At 37.6% G+C, this 9,135-nt stretch overlaps 1 protein-coding gene across 3 annotated transcripts in view; it reads left to right on the top strand.

Annotated features, from left to right (window-relative positions):
* The first annotated feature begins 212 nt into the window (after nt 1-212).
* The window catches only part of LOC122816582 (SEC14-like protein 5), a 1,360,693-nt gene continuing 1,351,770 nt past the window's right edge, over nt 213-9,135 (top strand). For all 3 annotated transcript variants that reach the window (XM_044089470.1, XM_044089469.1, XM_044089471.1), the window contains exon 1: nt 213-903. The gene's annotated coding sequence lies outside the window, so the exon portion shown is untranslated. The remainder of the gene's footprint in view (nt 904-9,135) is intronic.

Below are 9,135 nucleotides of genomic sequence, written 5' to 3'. Positions count from 1 at the left end.
ACATAACATGTATTAAGCAAATTGGATCGGAGGTACCCATCAGCGAATTTTCAAGTTCAAATACGGTTCTGATAATTTCCCAGCATGCCACCACAAGGGGGAGAAAACTGCAGGGCAGAGAAAGAAACTGTCCCTCCCGCCTCTAACATTCAGCCATGTTTCATTGGTCGATGGGCGTGTCAGTTGCTGGACATTAGCCAAGCGAAGTGACAGGAGCTGTCATCTCGGGTCAGCGCGTGCCACCGTGAGAGTGCTTGGGTGCGCTCTTTGTGCAATTGCAGGTGGGACATTAATAGGGTGAATGACGCAACGCTGTTACCCGGTGTGGGGAAGTTGTAGTCACCGAATGCCACTAACTGCAAGGGGGCCTGCCGCAGTAGAGCCGGCAAATGTTCAGTAGAGACTAGAGAAGAGAATGTGGCAGCACGTCGCGGCTGGTCTGGATAGTCAGTAGTGGTCAGCAGGCACTCTTATCTCCTATCACTGTTTCACAGGCAGTGCTCAAAACGGAACATTAAGCTGAAGGGCACTGTCACTCTGAGGTATTAATAGCAGCAATACTTATCTGTGCTCACGTTCCATCCGTTTTTGAAAAAAAATCTACCTTTCATTCAGGCAACACCACTGTCGGAGCATCTTTAGTTTGTAATGGAGCCATCTGAGGAGAGAAGGTGCTCTGATCATTCAAGAGTGCTGCTCCTCCTGCTTCCCACTGTCTTCTAGCGGTGCGAAGACAGATTCTCAAGCTCCTTTTACTCCCCACTGAAGTTATGACAAGACGAGCTATCTGCAGATGATGGATGCATCTATTACTGACAAGTTTTCCGGGAAGCCGCTGCAGCCCGAATGAGACAACTGTACAGTGAAGACTTTCGGCCGGTCCTGTAGTGGTAGCAAGCAGAGGTGAATATGTCCAACATTAATTTTGTTTCTCAGTCTAAAATAGTACTCACTCTTCCTTGCCTGTGGTAATAGAATTACTATACTCGTAAAACGAGCATCATTCTATTTCCCCAATTCTGTCAGGCGCACGCACTGTTTTCCACGCATTTAACTGCATAGTTTATAGTATTTACTTTTGTAGCTCAGCTACTTTTGTTTTTATGACACTGACGTTTCTTGTGTGTGTGTGTGTGTGTGTGTGTGTGTGTGTGCGCGCGCGCGCGCTCGTCAGGAATCCATATAGACAGACAATATGGATAGATAAGTATGTATATCTATATGTGTGTATGTATACATATGGATATCTACTTCTCTCTTCTGTGTGTGTGTGTGTGTGTATATATATATATATATATACATATATAAAATTATGTACGTACGTCTATAATATATTTATGTATATATATATATATATATATATATATATATATATATATATATATATGTGTGTGTGTGTATCTATATATATATATATATATATACATATATATATCTACACATTATATATAAAGTGTATGTGTAGTGTGTGTTGGGAGCTAAGAATAAACATATAGTCTATCAGTGGTCATCATAAGACGATGGGGGTGATGTTGCAGAATGATTAATTTCTGCAAAAGACATTCTTGGATAGCAGAACTCTGTTGTTCCTTGATTCTTAAATAATGCACCTTTGTTTTATTTTTCTGTTTTCTCTTTGAAACATCAGTAAGTGAATACATATAAAATGGTGTGATTGTTTGTTATCTGGAGGTTAAGGGCATACCTCTTAATTTGCTTGCTTAAGAGTTCTCGACAAATCCAGAATAATGGGGGAGGGAACAAAGGTCCCAAATCACAGGTAATTTGTAAATAATACTCCAATTTTCATAGAAAGTTAATAATACAGCAGGTGTTGTATCCACATACATTTTTTGAAGAATAACAAAAAATAATATTGCCTAGGGATGCTTTACAGAGCCAAAAACTTTCTCAGTTAACAAACTAAAACTACACTTGCCAGTAGTTATTTCCAGCCCACACTTCTTAATGGCTCTTCCATCATTTCTAACCTTCAGGTTTCACAAAAAAATAAAACTTGTACAATGCTATAACAAAGTTGCTAAATTTGTAGCAAAAACCCCTTTCAGAACTCACCACTGTAAAGCATTAAGAAGCCTAGATTGACTAGAACTACCTCATCAACTAGCATACACACAGCGTCTTACCACCCATAAAATTATCCAGCATCCATCTGCTTGTCCAGCACTAAAAAACATTCTACTCAACTATGTTACCAGTCGGTCATTGTGATCCAGTGATCAAAAATTTCTGTATACAAACCTATCAAATCTGCTGGGCATTGTCTTTACTCATACAAGGTTGCTAAGACCTGTGTTCATCCCATCCCTCCCATCTTTCAAAACCACTCTGGAAGACTTCCTAGCTAAAATCTGTCTCTGTTCTTGCTCAAAACCAAGATAAACTATATCCCTAAATATGAGTAAGTACTTTTTCACTCTGTATACCTTTTTACTCACCCTTTTTCACTTAATTCCTTACGTTTATCAAAAGCTATTCACTGACTTTCTCTCTAAATATACCATAAGCCTGTTTTTCCTTCACTTCATATTGCAATTCCTGTTTGCATTAGACTCTTACCTTTAATTTTTGTACAAACTGTTTAAAATTTCTATAAATATTAAATGACTGTCACATAACTTCTATCAATTCTTAACAAATGTTTTAATATTATCACTAATTTGTTATAATTATTTAAACTGCAGATGTTTTTGTTTTCTTTTTGAAGATTGTAAAATTATTGTTCTTAAAATGTTTTGTAATAATTTGGAGCTTTTCTTCCCAGGCCTCCGCTGAAAATGGGCTCCTATCCAGTTTAAATTTACCGGTAATCAGATGTTAATAAATAAATAAACAAGATTATAATTCTAAGAGATTTACCAGAAAATAAAAGTAAAAAAGTTGTGAGGGACAAAGCAAAAAATATAATGTAATGGCATGGACATCCTGCCAGATCTGGGGCAGTTGAGAGCTTTGGTGAAGCTGGGGATTGTGATATAGGCTCCAGCCAATCGGAAGACAGTTATTTGTTTATAATGAGACAGATCTAAACTTGTAAATGATAACTGTATTCATTTGCAGTATTTTATATAACTGAATTGAGTAAATACCACAATTCTATCTGAGGAAGCATGATTATCTTTTTGGTATTAGGATGATTATGGCAAAAGGCAAAAATACTTGCGTAATTGTTTTAATATTTAACTAGTTCATTTTATGGAGAATTGTCCTCTGACTGCCACAGTTTGCAGAATGCAGAGAAATATTGTCGAAGTGTGTGTGTGTGTGTATGTGGGTGGGTATATTTGAATTTGTTAACTACAGAATAGATCTGATCATAAATTATCAATTTCAGTCTCTTTATATGTGTATATGTATTTAATTTTGTGTGTGTGTGTGTGTGTGTGTGTGTCTGTTTCTCAGACATCGTCAAAGCCATTCCAGATAATCACCAAACATGGAATTACTTGACTGGGCTCAACGATGGGTTGTATACAGGGGTACAGGTAGTGTTCTTGTAACATTTTAGCAGTCAGCTAAATGGAAGTTGATTGAATTTAGTGTATGAATTCCTTGTTTTTTATATATATATATATATATATAAAAATATATATATTTATATATATATATTTTTATATATATAGGCGATATTGTACTTGAAGGCCTCACCTTGCGTTTCACGCAGAAGTGGGCGTGTGTTGCGAATGATTGACGACCAGGTCTGCATATGTAATGAGCCATGACTGACATGACATTCAAACAATGCAAACGAATGGACTTTTTTTGTTAAAAATAAAAGCACATTCTTGAAAAATGTTAGTTGCGTGTTACATTTTAAAGTGTTTCAGATATAAAAATAGTAGCTTTTTTGCTAAAATAAAAGCCCACTCTTTTTAGAATTTTAGTTGGTTGGTAAGCGATTCAGATACAAAAATAATAGCTTTAGTCGACTTATGGGAACTTAGAAAAAAAGGGCACTTTCCATTTTCATATCCTCCTCCCCGACAAGGACACACCTGCCCAAACAAGGGACTGCCCAGCCTAAAGGAAAACTGGTTTTAACTCTAGGTCAGGACAAGAATAAGAAGTGAGCTTATGTACTTTATTTTTAACAAAAAAATGTATTTCCCGATTAAATCATTAGCTGAAAAGTGACCATGTAGTTTACCGTTTAATTTAAAAGAAAATATACTTTCAGACAGCCAGATGCAGGAACAGAACAAAGTTTCTGAAATATGTCTTTTAGATTCATAGGTTCATAGGTTGGTACTGGGCTATCTGCCCAAAGGCATATATTAGCCCAGCCACGTTGTGCGATATTCACCGCCCCTTTAGTAGTTCCCTAGACCCTTGTACTAGCAGCTAGTACCCTTGGCCCCTATCTAGTAGTGCTGTTGGTGTGATCCCCGGTGTGAACTTTCTGTTACCCATCCACTCATCAAGGTTCCTCTTGAAGAGTGATAGTGAGGGGCTCTGTCTTATGTAGATTGGGACCCTGTTCCATAGTAAGGGAAGTCTCTGCAAAGGGAATCTATCCCTCCAGCATGTTCTATTTATTGTTGTGTTGAGGTTTATATCCCCTAGAGCGTGTAGCTCGAGTAGATTTGGTTTTGCTAGGATGGAGCATGTTCAACAATTCTGGGTTGGACATGGCTCTGTACGTTAGACAGAGATCGCCTCTGAGAAGGCGGTATGCAACAGAGAAAAGTCTTAGCTTTTTCAATCGTGCTGCATAGGGCAACTGTTTGAGGCCAGTAATCCTCTTGTTTAATAAATATGCATTTCTTTGTTTATATTAAAATAAGAAACAAACAATTTTTCTCGAAGACAACACAAGACGCATACTTAAAGCCAGACAGTGTATTAGGATTCTTCGAGGGAATACATATTCATTAGTGCCCGATTACGGAACAGCACGGGGGCGGGTTTTGGGCGGGGCTTGCCACTACGCATCTGGTGAGGCCCTCAAGTACAATATTGCCTCAGTGGATATATATATATATGTTTGTGTCTTTCGCCTTTTCCTGGTTAGGGGTCGCCACAGCGGAACTCCGGTCTGCTAATGATTGGCAGTTGATTTTTATGTACCAGCTTGCCAGGCCTGACGCACAACCTTCAACAAAGGTACGCCCATTCACGCATGTCTCCACGCAGAAGACGCTCTAGCTGAGAATCGAACCGGACAGTGTCTTACTGTGAGGCGACAACGCTACCATATACACACACACATATGAATATATATATATATATATATATATATATATATATATATATATATATATACACACACACACACACACACACACACATATATATATATATATATATATATATATATATATATGTCGATAAGCATGGAATCTAATCTTCTAGAAAGAGCTGACACAAAACTGACAATTGTTGAAAATTCTCCTGCACTATCTGAACCCCTGCAAAATGTTGAGCGTTGTGTGAACTTGTATTCCTACCTGTTGTGATGCAGAATAACACAAAACATTTTTTATTTTGCCTGTGTCGGTTTCATATTTTTTTAAACAATTATATAGACTCATTGATTTAGAACCTCAGTTACTCATAATTCTAGAATATCCAGAGGCTAATTTTAAACAATGCAGAAGCTTGGGGTTTTATAGATGTTTTAAGTTTGCAAGATCCCTGGAAAAGATATATAAAATAACAAACAGTTGTAGATATTTCAGTTGTGCGCCTGTTTTAACAGACATGCACTGTGAAGATGTGACAGGACAGTGGCATAAGTGTAAAAGAGCAGTAAATAGGGAAGTTGATAACATTATAGTATGAAGACATTTACTGAAATCAAGTAACATTTACCAGCAACATGACTATGAAAATGTGAGAGGGTTATGAAATGGTGAAGAACAGGGAGTGACCTGGCTGTGACGATACCTAGGTGTGAGCTTTTTAGTGTTTACAGTTACATCTGGCAAGTTAACATACTTGATGGTGCAAGAATAACCCTAAAGAGGAACTAATGCTCTACTTAATCAGAAAAAAAACATCACTTGTAGCAACATAATGAAGGAGCATTCTAACAAGACATATGTTAGAAAAAGTTATGATTTACTATGATACTGCCACCTATGCGATTTTCAAGAAAATTATAAATGCATGTATAACACTATTACATTTTTTTACAAAAAAAAATGGATAAATATATATGCAGTCAGTCATACTGTTGAATGTCTGGACAGATTTAGTGGTCCTAATTTCATTGTTTGTTGTCATATTTTGTTTTGTCATAATCTAATAAAGAATAAGTCATCTGGGGTTATTCTTTTAAAGTATTAAGGGAAGAGTACAGTATGTGGTTAATGCAGTAAAACTCTTGTTAAGCAAAGCTTCTGCTTTTTTATTAGCTGGCCAGTTAATTTTTATTATGAGAATTGCTAACTGTGTTAACTACATTGCATAATTCTTTACGTTTATCTGTAAAATTTTTAATTCAGTATGTCTGAAATTAATTTGACATTTTTTGGCGATTGTTATATTAGGACATACTAGGATGCAGAGTAGCAGGCCCTGCCCTTGGTGTGACATGGTCTGATATTGTAATTATAATTTCATGCTTATTTTTCAAGTTGTTTTTAACAAGATGAAAGATTAAAATGATAGGCAGCTTAATGACCATCAGGGGGATTCACCCCCCCATTCCGTACACACCATAGGACTACAAGGCAGTGGAACTTAAAATTGTGCATGGCAGATACAGGGGGAATAGCCCCTTTGCTTCATGTGTGTAGTGTTTCAGTCTCACCAAGTTGGTAATGCCTAATATCAGAATTTCATTTTTTTTCCACATAAACCTTCTTAAACGTTTTACTGTTCAAAAATGACAACATTTAAAAAAACATCCCAACCACCATGCTTCACTAACAGCCTCATCAGAATGTCAGTCATGTTTGCACTGCCCAAACCTGCACAGTCTATGGTGTCGTAAAATAATCAGCCATTTTTTGTCCTCATTTCTTGTTTAGGTGCCATTTAGGTTTGGTCGAAACCTACTACATATTCTTTTCTTGACTGTTTATTTCAGTTTTTAACAAAATAGATTTACATGGCATAATGTCAGAATACGGTACTTTTCCGTTATCGGGGCAACACACTTTTTCTCATTCTGTATGGCTCTGACTGCTATAATCATTTGCAAAAATGCCATGCATAATGATTTTAAGTTTAAGGCAGTATCTTTTGGGAAATCAAAGCAAAACTTTTCCGTTATCGGGGCAACACGCAATTATCGCACAGCGGTTAGCCCTGAAGCAGTGGTTTTGACAGATTTCACTTCTTTAACTGTGCGGAATTATAGAGGCCTGGCTTTCATGTGAATTTTTTTTTTACCTTAGTCGCTTTTTTTATTCCCGATTAAGCATGCTATTTAAAGATAATAAGCAGTCATGTAACATACGTGGCTAAAATGGGAAAAACACTCAAACAGGGACTGCAATCTTTAACTTGTACATGGCGGCACTATCACACAAGTGCTGTAATCCTCCCAGAAGATGCGAATATGAAATGGAGTCAGATATGCCTCTGAATTGTACACCCTTCCAGTTCAGTTTAACCCATGCTGTATAACAGGTTGTAACAGTCAGAAACGAGTTGAGTAAAATAGCCTTGTTTTACCTGCTGTAAAAGGAAAAACTTCAAAGATCAATACACGTTAGGTTCAAGCAAGACACCCTTTATTACTTGCAGCAAGGAGACAAAGCATGTAGGTACAAGGTTTGTCTAACTTTCTGGTGGTCAGTATATTATTTTTATACAGTTCTCTTCATGTCACATAGAAAATGTTACTAATCTAAACTCTTGGGAGCGCTGTTAAATAATCTAACTACAAACTTCCATTGGTGTTTCATACACGTGTTAACTGCAATATTCAAGAAGGACCTGCTGGCATTGCTTATCCCACATTTTGCTTGTTTTTTAAAATAGCCTACTGAGGGTTGTGTAATGTAGCTAAGAATTGCACCTCAGAAGTACAGCCCTTGTCCTAGTGACGACGAAAGTAAATGTGTATCTCCAGCTATATGCTCTCATGTATACTAACTGTCTAATATTCAAAAATCTGTGCCTTGAAGTTGTTTGTTCGAACTATAGTTGTGCTTAATTTCTGTTAAAACTGATACTGCTATGCTAATACTAAGTCTGTATAATTTATCTCTTAGGTACCTGCCCCTTATACATACATACGCGTGGCTGCATAGTGCTTGAAACTGAATCAGGAAGAATCCTCTATTGCGGTGCGAACGCACATGCTGGTTCCGGCTATCAGCCCTAATAAAAACATCCCTAAGGAATAAAGGGTAATAACTATACCCTTGTCGTTTTTTGGCTTTATACCTCTGGTAAACGCTCCTGGGCAGGCAGCATAACAGTACTTAAACATAGCAAATAGTACTATCCCAGCCAGACTCCATCTAATCCATTACTCTAGTCCTTTACTAGGCAAGTGGGAAATAGTGTGAATAAGAATAAGAAAGTAAACCTAACCAGAATCCTTGCCTTTTACTTAAAATCAGGCCATAGAATTAGGTAAAGTGGTCTTTAACACTCACCTGCAGCATAGGATCTCTAAGACCCTGAAAGCTCTTGGTTGGTGTATCCCCGCTCCGCTTCGCCCTCGCTTCGCTCGGGCTCGCTTCGCTCCCCTCCCTGCCCCCTTATCCCACCCGCCCCCACTATCTTTACTTTTATTAGACTAAAAACCACACCCCTCTTAGCTCTAAGCCAATCGCCCCCGCCCAATCATCTAACCTATCTCCTCCCACAACTCCATCCAATAGCCGCTATTGCACTACCACTTCCAGGTCCTACACACCCTATTAGATTAATCCTACACTACAAAATGGGTAAAGTAGTGAATCTTGTTATTCCATTACTATTGCCACTTTTAATTACTCTTTACTACTTATCGAGGTATGAAAACCAAAAACTCAAGGGATCCCACTACCCAAAGGACCAAACTTGCAATCTCTTACATCTTCTCTCGAAAGAGATCTCTTCTTTTTACTACCCCATAGAAACCCTAAGCAAAAAAAGCCTATATCTCACCCAAACATACACAAAGGCAACAACATCTAAACGTGGACTAAAGGTACTATATAAGCTCCAAAG

The sequence above is a fragment of the Protopterus annectens genome, chromosome 12.part0 (genome assembly GCF_019279795.1).
Source record: "Protopterus annectens isolate FY-2018-M chromosome 12.part0, PAN1.0, whole genome shotgun sequence".
Taxonomy (NCBI): Eukaryota; Metazoa; Chordata; order Ceratodontiformes; family Protopteridae; genus Protopterus; species Protopterus annectens.
This window is presented reverse-complemented; position numbering and strand designations above follow the sequence as displayed.